The sequence below is a fragment of the Spodoptera frugiperda genome, chromosome 21 (assembly GCF_023101765.2).
Source record: "Spodoptera frugiperda isolate SF20-4 chromosome 21, AGI-APGP_CSIRO_Sfru_2.0, whole genome shotgun sequence".
Lineage (NCBI taxonomy): Eukaryota > Metazoa > Arthropoda > Insecta > Lepidoptera > Noctuidae > Spodoptera > Spodoptera frugiperda.
Window position 1 is genome coordinate 686,713 of NC_064232.1, and position 14,419 is coordinate 701,131.

Here is a 14,419-nt window from a genome sequence, read left to right on the forward strand (position 1 = left end):
TTGAAACTAATATCAATGTCAATGCAATTTCTATTTAATAATGATTTAATGTCAAAACTATACAACTTGGAGTTGTATAATTTTGACATTAAATCGTAGCTGTTACAATAGCATTCAGAGTACGGAATATAAAGCCAAACTCAATACCATTTAGTTCATTCAATATCCACGCAATACGGATGCAATGGGCGCTAGTATTGCAACTCAAGATGGGTTATTCGATTAATATGTGAAATGTGTTAATCACCATTCTGAATGTTTTAATCACCATTTGATTAAAAGCTGTTGTAGCGTTTTGTGACTTTTTGACCATTGGTGATTCATATTTTTACTTTTTTTAAATAATCACGGTTTACTCATGTACATTAATGAAAGCTCTACTAATTTTTACCCTATGGCGATGTCGCGCAGCCTACTCTCGCCGCGTCTGCGCACACTGCTCATGATGAAGAGTCCCTCTGTGACTCGAAACTAGTAGAGCTTTTCTCTATCTCCATACGTGAGTAAACCGTGATTTTTAGTTAATTTAGTATGCCTCACGATAGTTATTATAAAAATATGTGGTGATTCTAATAAAATGGTTTAACCATACATGGTGATTAATGATGATGAAATTGAATGAAGGCTGTGATCGTTATCATAGGGCTTGTGAATGGAAATTACTTTAGATTACTCCTTGAAGGAATAAAAAATGTCGTGAAATTATACAGCATGCCCCTGAAGTCGATATTCAAAATGGAGATTAATAAAATAATAACCGAAAATGGCTGAAATGCTTAAAAACGATGAAAGAGTACATTTATATGTATTTAGTACATATTATCTAGCTAGTCTAGGTGGAATTTGTAATCGCTAGCCTTGGTTAAAACACCAAAAACTCTAATTGTCCATTTATAAGGTATTTTAAAAGTATCTGCCGTGGCTTTAATGGGAGGTAGTGTTGTGTTTGAAGATTACAGTAGTGAATATAAATTATTGATTATGAGTTTTTCTTTTTCATACAAAACTATCTTTCACTGTCTCTGTCGCATCGTGCGTATTTGTGAACCACTTTATGCAGAGTAGAGTCAATGTTTATTTAACTTCTTTATGTTCTCAAATTGAATTAACTGGTCCGGGGTACGAAATTTCTTCACTATTGTAATCTTCAAACACAACACTACCTCCCATTAAAGCCGTGGCAGATACTTTTAGAACACCTTATATTTGGTTTTTTAACCACTTTGCCAGTCCAAAGCACTGATTATAGTCTTCCTAGCTTATAACAACGTATTGTTGTTGTTTTCGCGTTAATCACCGCAACTGGCAGAGTGGTGATTACCAACCAAATGTGGTGATAGTCGTGATTTAGAATCCATGACAAATAATTTTAATGCTATTGTATTTTGTAGTTGTATGTATGTATGTAGACATTTTTTTGGAAAATGGGGATGGTGATTAGGCATGAATAATCACCGATTTTGTCAGAGAAACTACCAGATATCCAAATATATTAAATCATCATCCCTGAAATTTGTGGTTTGGCTAAACAATATATCTATCTCTTTTCCTCTGATTATTATTTTGTAAAAGTAAGAAAGAGACAGAGTCGTATTATCCTAATAAACGTAGGACACGTTACCACCGTTAGAAAGAGATGCATATATTTTTAGCCAAAAACCACTAAGTAATGTGTATTTGTATTCAATCTGGAAAATTGTATTACTACTAATCACCAATGGTGTCAAAAACTATACATTCTCGTCTAGTTTCAACCTGTTTTGGAGCTTACAATCATAAATTACGGGTACTTTTAACGTAAGTCAAAGTCAAAGTCAAAATACATTACACAACATACATACATAGTTAAAGACATTAATGCCCGCTTTCAACAAACTCTCCTAAGTTTTAAGCAACCCCTAAGTTAAGATAGGAGACACTTAACGACGTTTTGGTTTTCACCAATCTATAAGTGACACCTAACAGTATAAGTAAGCCTTTAATTTAGGTGCCCCTCATACTAAGTAATTCTTAGTTGAGAAATGATTTAGGGGTGGTTGGATAAACATAAACTTTTTAACCAGCGATTTCCAACCCGTCTGACAAGTGTGGGGATTATAGCAAACCCCTCTTATGTAGAGGAGGCTCATAGTCCAGCAGTGGACTGTCTTTTGAGACGTGGTATTAGTATGTAATACAATTTTCATAATATTTCCAATTCTTCTATACAATTTGAAAAGAACACCAGTTTTTAATGTAGTCGATTATGTAAGATAATATGTAGTTGCCTTATATGTGTAGATTGTAATCCCACGCCCAGTGCTGGACTTAGAAATTCGTTAGGTATATTTAGGTAACGACTTTAGGTATCCTCTTTTACATAGGACTCGAAAATAAATAAATATTCCGGAGTCTGTGTTTCCTGATGGGTATAACCTGGGTGTCTTCAAAGCCCGAGTGAATAGGTTGCTTATGGGCAGACGTGCTCCATCGTAGGCCGCATCATCACTTACCATCAGGCGAGATAGCGGCCAAACGTCGACCCATCAAATGTAAAAAAAAATAAAATAAGTAATGCATATTCGGTTTCGATTAGAAATTTTTGTCCAAAATAATCGAATGCTACATCGAGTTGAAAATCGACTAAATCGTTTCCAATATTAATGATAATCGACTAAGATGTTTAGGCACAATGAATTGTCAATTGGTTAATGCTCAATTCTTTTGAATAGCATCTTGAAAAATTGTGTAGAAATATACAAATAGTACATAATATATTTCAAACTACATATTGTTGGATAGATAATAGGGATGATGACGGGGTATGAAAATTAAAAATCTATTTAGTCCGTCAATTAGGTAATGAAAAAATATTAGACACGTATTTTTTTATTTTGTCATATAAAATAACAATACTTAGATAAAACGAATCAAAGTTTAGGAGTGGGAGCAAATACGTCATTTCTACGTATAAAACGTACCTAAAAGTGACGTCACGCGATATTTCAAATCGATATATCTTCGAAAGTATTTGTTTCCGTAAGAAAATTAAAAATACGTGTCAAATATTTTAAAATAATCTACAAGACGGACTTAATTATTATGTTATCGGCTTACTCACGTAACGTTTTTGACGAGGAACTCGACTAGTTTCAAGCCTTGCTAGAGGCTCATATTATAGCCGATATTAAGTCGATTACATAATAATTAATTTAGTGTGTCTCAACGAAAGTTACAATAAAACTACAAGACGGACATTAAAGTAAAAATTAGTCATCTACCCTATTATTATTTTTGTTCCAAGCTCACCTTTTTTTGTGAGACTATGAAAACATCCCTAGTATTCCCGTCTCACACATATATGATTCCAGGAATTGATACTACTTAAAGGAATTTAATACAAATGCTAAATTACGAAAAAATTAAGACTTGAGTGATTTGTAGTTTTTGGAGCCATACATGAATTACGTCACACCAATTTCATGATTTTTGATCCCCTCCCCCGTCCTTGTCACAATTGGTCACATTTGTGAGACCTCCCCCTCCCTAGTGTGACGTCACATTTTATAATTTTACATCTAGGATTTTTTGAGTTTTTCGATAATAATAAATTCCAAGTTCGTGTTTTAACAGTTAAATTATAATAATTGAAATGTGACGTCACGAAATTTAAGACCCCTCCCGCCCCCTTGTCACATAAAGTCACACTTCGTCGATCCCCTCCCCCCCTTAACGTGTGACGTAATTAATGGATGGCCCCCTGTCTCACCCAATGCCCCAAATCGCAATCCTAGAATTTATTGTAAATTACTGCCAAATTTATGTAAATAGACTGTATATAATTTAAAAACTAAGTACAATAATATTAAATAAATAAATTATCCAGTATGCTATCGAGTGTGCAAATAAACAGCTCATGTAGTGTAGATGTCCAGTCAACAAGGATGTAGCGAGGTTGACTGTCCAGGCGACACACGTACTTAGGTATCATCATGAGCTAATGTTCACATGTAAACAGCAGCTCATGTAGTGTAGATGTCCAGTCAACAAGGATGTAGCGAGGTTGAATGATCAAACATCACATTTTAGCACACTCTAACATGCCTTTTATGTTTTAATAGTTAATGTGATTATATGAAAAACGCAATTATTGTATAGAAATAAGAATGCAGCTAAAATATGTATTGAATTGTTACGTTGCATTTACAAAAACATAAATTTACGAAGATTTTAAATATGTTGTGTTTAGTGTTACTTATAATAAAATTGTTTCTCATTTAAAATGTGTAATTAAATTAAATTTTAAGTATATTTATTACATTTCTCGAATAAATACGAATTTTTATTATATTATGTATGTTTTTCTCATGGATCTGTTTGTTAAATCGACTAAGTTTAATAGTCGATTTTAGATTTCGTTGTGTGATGTTATTTGTAAATATTATTACGTTGTAATCAGTTGTACTGTTAATTAAACGTTGTAAAACGAAGTCCGAAGCAGAATAAATGTACATCGCTTTTGCGTGTAGTTATAATAAAACAAATTTTAAATGAATCATGGTTTTATTTTCACCCGAAAGATAACAAAACAAAACTATCACTAAAAAGTGGTTTCAAGTGGCTCTAGAAACCTCCTCTATTCTGTTTAATCAAAATAAAGTACATTAAAGAAAACAAAAATACAGTGGCTTATGTGAGAAGAATTTCAAAAACCTTTAGCAAGTTGTTTTTTGTATGGTATAAGCCGGTAAACGAGCAGATGTATCATCTGATGGTAAGCAATCGCCACCGTCAGTGGACACCAGAAGAGTTACAAGTTCGTCGCCGGACCTATGAGGGTAAGGAATTTAAGGATTGTTGGGGATTCAGGGATTGGGAAGATAGGGGAAGTGGTAACCTGTAATGTGATGAGAGCCTCCGGTAACTTCGCTCACTCAACGCGAGCGTTGTTTCACGTCGGTTTCCTGCTCGGCCGTGGTATCACTCCGGTCGAGCCGGCCCATTCGTGCCGAAGCATGGCTCTCCCACACTTATACTCCATACTCTTCTCCTCTATATTTAAAATAAGGTACAACTTATGACAAGAATTTCAGAAATCTTTAGCAAAAATATTAATTTCAAATCTTGTCATTTTCGCTGTCTGATTCTAGGTTTCCTGTAACCGCTCTCTCACATCACGGGAATCGCACTCGAGTCTCCTTGCCTTGCAGTTGTACTAGCGACCAGTCGACCGACGAGGCAGTCAGTACATATATATGTTCCAGGCGGGTCTCGTACCGGCAGCGCAGCAGATATACGCCGCGCACCTGCAACTCCTGCGGAGCGCGGCCCTGGAGGCCGGGCGCGGCTCCGCCCGGCGGCGCGGCGAGGCGGCCGTGGCGGCGCTGCTGGCGGCGGCGCCCCCGCTGGTGGCGCTGGTGGTGCGCGCCGCCACCACCAAACTCGCCAAGTGGCTGCACGACAACTGGACCACGCACGGTGAGACCGGGGATACTCTAACGATACTATTATTACAACTTATTACAACATATTTACCAGTTAATCCGTGATCTCAACTCATCAAAAATAATAAACATGGTAAATATCCCGTAATAAGTTCTAATAATAGTGTTAGTGACCATGTCAGTTTAAAATCTTATAACTCTAACAATACATTAGATGTTTAGTTTTAATTCCGCTTATAGATAAAGAAGAAAGGAGAGAGAATGCTCCGTGGAGGAAAAATATATGTATAAGCGGAATTAAAACTAAAAATCTAATGTATTGTTAGTGTAGTTTTGAGGTGATTGCGTAACATTTGCAAACTCACACTAACTGAGATAATTAATATTTAGGAAGGGCAGACGGATCACCTGATGGTAAGCAAACGACGCCCATGTACACCCGCAACACTAGAGGCGTTACAAGTGCATTGTCAACCCTTTTAACGATTGGATTTAGATATTACGAACTGTCAGTAATAAAAAAAGTAACGTCACGCCTTTTAAAAGGGGTAGGCAGAGGTGCACATTACGACACAATGCTGCTATACAATGTACACACACTTTTCACCATTTGTGTTATAAGTCCCATGTAATAGGGGGTGAGCCTATTGCCATATACTGGACACAATTCCAGACTCCGTGCTACTACTGAGAAATTTTCGAAAATCCGAAAAAAGCCCGGCAATACTTTGTCCGACCCGGGAATCGAACCCGAGACCCCTTGTCCGGCAATCGCACTTACAACCACTCGACCAACGAGGCAGTTTTCGGTGATAAAATTAATGTTAATTTGACTGCACGGTTGGTGTGGTGGCTGGGCAACCGGCTGCCACGCAACGTGTAGCGGGTTCGATTCCCGCACGGAGCAATTCTTTGTGTGATCCACAAATTGTTGTTCCGGGTCTGCGTATCATGTGTACTTGTATGTTTGGAAACGCACACACGACACAGGAGAAAATCTCAGTGTGAGGCAACGTTTTAAAAATATATATATATATATATATATATATATATATATATTTTTCTGTTCTAAAAATGTTAATTTAATATTTTCTTCCACAGCGGTCCTCTGCAAAGATATAGAATCTGAAGTAAAGACGCTGGTCGCTCTCGGTGATTTAGGAATCACCACGTGTCACAAGAACTCAGTGGATGTCAGCGCTATGACCACGCCGGGGGCTCAGTTCTCGGCTCAGCATGTTAGCGCGGCCGCCTGTGTCATTAATTTGAAGGTATGTATCATTAATATGATAATCCCCATACTTGTCTTAATCCCCACTTTGAGCAGGCGTGTTGGGAATATCGTGGCAATCCATTGCTGGGTTATAGACCTTCTTTACACAAGATTTGCAATAATCCCCACACTTGGCAAACTGGTTGGAGATGTCAGAGAGAGTTGCCAAATCTGTCTGTATCAAGTGTGAACTTATACTAAGTATTTTCTTGCGACATCTGCGGGACGAGTGACCAAGATCTTCGTACGATGACAAATGTGCACGTGTTGATGCCTGGTCTTCATCCCCATTCTTCCTGCGGGTGCCGTAAGACACAGAATTAATCCCCATGCTTGTCACTTGCTAAGATTATAACAAACCCGTCATATAATTCTGATAATGTATCCCCCCAGGAGCAAGTATGCCTCCTGCTAGAAGGGGCGGAGTCCCCCTGCCTCCCCCTCGTGTTGTCGAGCTGCGCGGCGGCGTGCGGGGGGGGGAACATGTTCGTCCGCCCCCCCACGCAGCGCGCCATACTGCAGCTCAGTGTCGACCTCTGTGTCGTCTTCGGTGAGTCTAAATAATGTTTTATCATTAGAAAGAATATAAAACGGGATATTTACCATGTTTATTAGTTTTTGTAATATATAAGTATGTATAAAATAATATTTGCAAAAGGTAAACATGGTAAGTATAAACATGGTAAATATCCCGTTCTAATGATATTACACTAGTAATATGTTACTTTAAAAACTTATAGTCTCATTATTTATATCTAAACTAGCTTCTGCCATAGGTATCGCCAGACCATAATCTACCCCTGTTCCGAATTTCATCCCGATCTCTTCAGCCGTTTTGACGTGATTGAGTAACAAACATACATACCAATACCTCACAATCTTTCGCATTTATAAAATTATCCAATACTTGCTCGCTGCTCGGCTCCCATTGATCGTAGCGTGATATTTTATAACCTTCAACTTCCTCGATAGTTTCGGAGACTAGCGCGTTTACCTAGTTTGTTATATAACTATGTCTACTCGTAAGTTTTAAAACTTGTTGAACATTCATTATTATAATCATATATTTATTTAAAATTATATTTTTAATTATTACTTATAAAATACAAAAAAAAATAACATTTAAAAATATAAAAATAGGAGCCGACCAGTAGCGTAATTATTATTTACTTACTATTATATTAACATTAACTATATATTTGTTTCCACAGTAAGCAGAAAACCGAAGGAAGTCAACGAGTCATTTCTATTGAAACTCCACGCAATATGGAACGTGTGTTGTCCGGACAGAAAGAGGTCTCCTCCTCAAGAAATAACCCTCCCGGAGAGGCGAGAGGAACTATCGCCACAATTCCGAAATTTCGAAGACGAAGAACGCGCCCCAACGCCCATAAGCGACGAGGAAGTCCCCACTAAAATCGTCATACTAAACCCAAACTCGGAGAATGTGCAACTAAACTCGGAGAGTTTGTTACAAGACTCGGAGAAATTGCAGCAAAACTCGGAGAGTTTGCCGCAAAAGTCGGGTAGCCAAGGCCAAGAGGGTGACGATAGTGATGTGAATTTGGAGTTTTTCGATAGAATCTTGTGTCCGAGGAATATAATGTTGCTCAGTGATGGGAAGAGTGTCGATGTTTGGGAGGCGATGGCTACTGTTTTAGTTTTTCTGTTGAAACATGATTATTTGAGCGAAGACTCGCTTACTGAGCAGTGCTTGGCTGTGTATAGACAGGATTGGTCTCAGGTACGTATTTTTTTGTATTTTTTTATGTGATGTTTTGATTCAATTCTTCGAACTATTTCATGTGCAAATACTTACTATATTAGGGCTGATAATGGGATAGTTTACTATAACAAAGATACAACACAAGTGTCCCTTTTTAAGTTACTGAGCATTAACATCTTGGGTTCGATACCCTATCATGGATATTATTAAGCTTTGGTATATTAAATAATACTGAATAGTTTGTTTGTTTGTTTGTTTGAACGCGCTAATCACTGGGACTACTGGTCCGATTTGAACAATTATTATTTTTGTGTTGAATAGTGCATTTATCGACTAATAAGATCAATAGGAGTCGAGCAGAGCGTAGTAATAAATATATAGCGTAAAGTTTCATACTACAATTATAAAATAACTGGAATCTTTAATTATCTCGACCACGCAAATGATGATGATTATAAAAATATGTTTCTTTCTCCCACAGAGCGTCCTAGAGAGCCTATCAACATGTATGAAGTCAGTATCAGCGCGGTGGTCTCGATCCTCCACAGGCAAGTTCACTCTATTCCTAGACTTCCTAGCCGAATACTGCGGAGACATGGACTATGATCCGTCCGATCCGATAGAGGGATAAATCATTAATCACCATGCTTGTAAAATTTATTTATTTTTAATCACCACTTTGTGTTTTTTTTGTGTGGAATTAATCACCATGTGTATCAAGGCGTTTATTCTTGAAACTAATGTCAATTTCAATCCAATAAAATCTCAATAATTATTCAATGTCAAAACTATACAACCCCAATCGTAGCTGTTACAATAGCATTCAGAGTACGGAATATAAAACCAAACTCAATACCGTTTAGTTCATCCAATATCCACGCAATGCGGATGCAATGGGTTCTAGTGTTATAACGCAAAATGGGTTATTCGATTAATATGTATAATGTGTTAATCACCATTAGATTAAAATTTGTTGTCATTATAAAATCACGATTTACTCCCGTAAATTAATGGAGAAAAGCTCTACTAGTTTCGAGTCACAGACTCTTCATCATGAGCAGCGTGCGTAGACGCAGCGTCGTTGCACAGCCTACTGGTACTCGAAACTAGTAGAGCTTTTCTCCATTAATTTATGAGAGTAAACTGTGATTTTTAGTTAATTTAGCATGTCTCACGATAGTTACTATAAAAGTTCTGACCATCGGTGATTCATATTCGCCATGTTTTTACTTTATTAAAATAAAATAAATATCTAGTAACTCTAATAAAATGGTTTAACCATACATGGTGATGAATGAAGGCTGTGATTGTTATCATAGGGCTTGTGAATGGAAATTACTTTAGATTAACTCCTTGAAGGAATAAAAAAAGTCGTGAAATTATACACCATGTCCCTGAAGTCGACTTCCAAAGTGTATTTTCAAAATGGGGATTAATAAAATAATAACCGATAATGGCTGAAATGTTTAAAAACGATGAAAGAGTACATTTATATGTATTTAGTACATATTATCTAGCTAGTCTAGGTGAAACTTATAATCGCTAGCCTTGGTTAAAACACCAATAACTCAAATTGTCTATTTATAAGGTGTTTTAAAAGTATCTGCCACGGCTTTAATGGGAGGTAGTGTTGTGTTTGAAGATTACAATAGTGAATATAAATGATTGATTATGAGTATTTTGTTTTTCATACAAAAATATCTACGTATGAGTTTGTTATGAAAGAGCTATCTCTTTCACTGTCTCTGTCGCATCGTGCGTATTTGTGAACCACGTTATGCAGAGTAGAGTCAATGTTTATTTAACTTCTTTATGTTCTCAAATTGAGTTAACTGGTCCGGGGTACGAAATTTCTTCACTATTGTAATCTTCAAACACAACACTACCTCCCATTAAAGCCGTGGCAGATACTTTTAGAACACCTTATACTTGGTTATTTAACCACTTTGCCAGTCCAAAGCACTGATTATAGTCTTCCTAGCTTATAACAACGTATTGTTGTTGTTTTCGCGTTAATCACCGCAACTGGCAGAGTGGTGATTACCAACCAAATGTGGTGATAGTCGTGATTTAGAATCCATGACAAATAATTTTAATGCTATTGTATTTTGTAGTTGTATGTATGTATGTAGACATTTTTTTGGAAAATGGGGATGGTGATTAGATAATGAATAATCACCGATTTTGTCAGAGAAATTACTAGATATAAAAATCATCATCCCTGAAATTTGTGGTGATTTGGCTAAACAATATATCTATCTCTTTTCCTCTGATTATTATTTTGTAAAAGTAAGAAAGAGACAGAGTCGTATTATCCCTAAGAAAAACTAGACAAGTGCCGGGCGTAGTACGTAGGACACGTTACCACCGTTAGAAAGAGATGCATATATTTTTAGCCAAAAACCACTAAGTAATGTGTATTTGTATTCAATCTGGAAAATTGTATTACTACTAATCACCAATGATATCAAAAGGGTGGTTGGATAAACATGAACCTTTTAAACTGCGATCCCCAACCAGTCTGACAAGTGTGGGGATTATAGCAAACCCCTCCTATTTAGGGGAGGCTCATAGTCCAGCAGTGGACTGTCTCTTGAGACGTGGTATTAGTATGTAATACAATTTTCATAATATTTCCAATTCTTCTATACATTTTGAAAAGAACACCAGTTTTTTAAAGTAGTCGATTATGTAAGATAATATGTAGTTGCCTTATATGTGTAGATTGTAATCCCACGCCCAGTGCTGGACTTAGAAATTCTTTAGCTATATTTAGGTAACAACTTTAGGTAACCTCTTTTACATAGGACTCGAAAATAAATAAATATTCCGGAGTCTGTGTTTCCTGATGGGTATAACCTGGGTGTCTTCAAAGCCCGAGTGAATAGGTTGCTTATGGGCAGACGTGCTCCATCGTAGGCCGCATCGTCACTTACTATCAGGCGAGATAGCGGCCAAACGTCGACCCATCAAATGTAAAAAATAAAAATAAGTAATGCATATTCGGTACAGATTTGAAAATTTTTGTCCAAAATAATCGAATGCTACATCGAGTTGAAAAATCGACTAAATCGTTTCCAATATTAATGATAATCGACTAAGATGTTTAGGCACAATGAATTGTCAATTGGTTAATGCTCAATTCTTTTGAATAGCATCTTGAAAAATTGTGTAGGAATATACGCGTCTAATGTTTTAAAATAATTTAGAAGATGGGCATTAAAATAAAGATTAGTCATCTACCGTATTATTATGTTTTGTTCCAACCTCACTCTTTTGTGTGAGACTACAAAAACATCCCTAGTATCCCGTCTCACATATATTATGATTTCAGGAATTGATACTACTTAAAGGAATTTAATACAAATGCTAAATTACGAAAATATTAAGACTTGAGTGATTGTAGCTTTTGGGGGCCATCTATAAATTACGTCACACAAATTTCATGATTTTTGAACCCCTCCCCCGTCCTTGTCACAATTGGTCACATTTGTGAGACCTCCCCCTACCTAGTGTGACGTCAAATTTTATAATTTTACATCTAACATTTTTTGAGTTTTTCGATAATACTTAATAAATTCCAAAATCGTGTTTTAACAGTTAAATTATAATAATTGAAATGAGACGTCACGAAATTTAAGACCCCTCCCTCCCCCTTGTCACATAAAGTCAAACTTCGTCGATCCCCTTCCCCCCCCTAACGTGTGACGTAATTAATGGATGGCCCCTCGTCTCACCCAATGCCCCAAATCGCAATCCTAGAATTTATTGTAAATTACTGCCAAATTTATGTAAATAGACTGTATATAATTTAAAAACTAAGTACAATAATATTAAATAAATAAATTATCCAGTATGCTATCGAGTGTGCAAATAAACAGCTCATGTAGTGTAGATGTCCAGTCAACAAGGATGTAGCGAGGTTGACTGTCCAGGCGACACACGTACTTAGGTATCGTCATGAGCTAATGTTCACATGTAAACAGCAGCTCATGTAGTGTAGATGTCCAGTCAACAAGGATGTAGCGAGGTTGAATGATCAAACGTCACATTTTAGCACACTCTAACATGCCTTTTATGGTTTAATAGTGAATGTGATTATTTGAAAAACGCAATTATTGTATAGAAATAAAAATGCAGCTAAAATATGTATCGAATTGTTACGTTGCATTTACAAAAACATAAATTTACGAAGATTTTAAATATGTTGTGTTTAGTGTTACTTATAATAAAATTGTTTCTCATTTAAAATGTGTAATTAAATTAAATTTTAAGTATATTTATTACATTTCTTCAATAAATACGAATTTTTATTATATTATGTATGTTTTTCTCATGGATCTGTTTGTTAAATCGACTAAGTTTAATAGTCGAGTTTAGATTTCGTTGCGTGATGTTATTTGTAAATATTATTACGTTGTAATCAGTTGTACTGTTAATTAAACGTTGTAAAACGAAGTCCGAAGCAGAATGAATGTACATCGCTTTTGCGTGTAGTTATAATAAAACAAATTTTAAAATGAATCATGGTTTTATTTTCACCCTAAAGAGAACAAAACATAAAATGATCACTAAAAAGTGATTTCAGGAGGCAACTCTATACACCGCTTCTTCTCTATATAATTATTAAAATTAAAATAAGATACATTATAGAAAAAACTATTTTGTTTACTACTAATATATTCAATCACGTAATTATACGCGGCTAAAAATATGGCGTATCTTTCTAGGCGATTTGCGGATATCTCGGGAATACCTTTATAAGGGCCAAATATAGCCAACAGGGGTTATGGTCAATTCTAAGGACAAACGGCTGAGAACGGCCATACAAGTACTGATGGAAACGTTTAACCCCAAAAACGGTTGCAGTTGCCTCCTTTTGGACCTGTGCGTAGTTTTTTCGCCCGCGAGAGCGTTCGGGAAGCGTACGAAATAGGCCGCTCCAATCTATCTGGACCTATTTGCGATAGTACTGCACCTAGCCCGGTCGGTGAGGCGTCTACCGTTAATATTAATTTAGCATTCGGGTCAAAATGTGCCAAAGTTCTATCGGACGCTAAAATGTTTTTTATTCGGACAAACGCGTCATTGTGCCTATGAGTCCATTCCCACTTTTTATTTTTATTTAACAGATCATATAATGGACTTAATATAGATGACGCGTCCGGCACGAAGTTCCGGTAATAATTTGTTAGACCCAAAAACGACTGTAACTGAATTATATTTGTTGGCTTAGGAGCTTGTAAAATAGCTTTGACTTTATCGGGCGATTTTCTGACTCCGTGTTTATCTATGACATGACCAAGGTATGCAATCTCATCTTTAAAAAATTCGCATTTACTCATTTGTACTGTTAACCCTGCATCATTTAAACGTTGTAAGACTGTAGTGAGCCTTTGTTTGTGTTCGTGTCTATTTGAGCCCGTTATCAGAATATCGTCTAATAGAAAGATAATTCCGTCGATTCCCGAAAGTAAACATTCCATAGCGCGTTGGAAAATAGCTGGTGCGCTAGACAATCCGAACACTAATCGGGTGAAATTAAAAAGACCGCGATGAGTATTGATACACGTTAGTTTTTGCGACTCTTCGTTCAAAATAAATTGATTATAAGCCATAGATAAATCTATTTTACTAAATTGTACGCCTCCGTGTAGCTTAGCCAACAAATCATTCACCGTTGGTAAAGGATATTGATCAATTATCAACTGTTTATTGATTGTAACTGAGTAGTCCGCACATAGTCTAAGGCTACCGTTTTTTTTTAATACTGGTACCACGGGCGACGCGTAGTCTGAATGTTCCACGGGCTTCAAAATACCTAACGTTAATAACCGGTCGAGCTCCTTGTCTAGTTTCCCCCTGAGAGCATATGGAACAGGCCTCACCTTAAAAAAAATCGGCTGTGCATCGGGTTTTAAATGTAAATCAATTTTGTATTTATTAAACGCCCCGAGATTGCCTGAGAAAACCTTAGGAAACATTTTACAAAGCTCT

General features: G+C 36.4%; 1 long non-coding RNA gene across 1 annotated transcript; it reads left to right on the forward strand.

The window, feature by feature from the left end:
* The first annotated feature begins 3,429 nt into the window (after window positions 1-3,429).
* LOC126912051 (uncharacterized) lies at window positions 3,430-4,534 on the forward strand. The gene is made up of 2 exons (XR_007706668.1): window positions 3,430-3,933; window positions 4,042-4,534. It is a non-coding gene; the product is annotated as an uncharacterized LOC126912051 (long non-coding RNA).
* The last annotated feature ends 9,885 nt before the right edge of the window (window positions 4,535-14,419 follow it).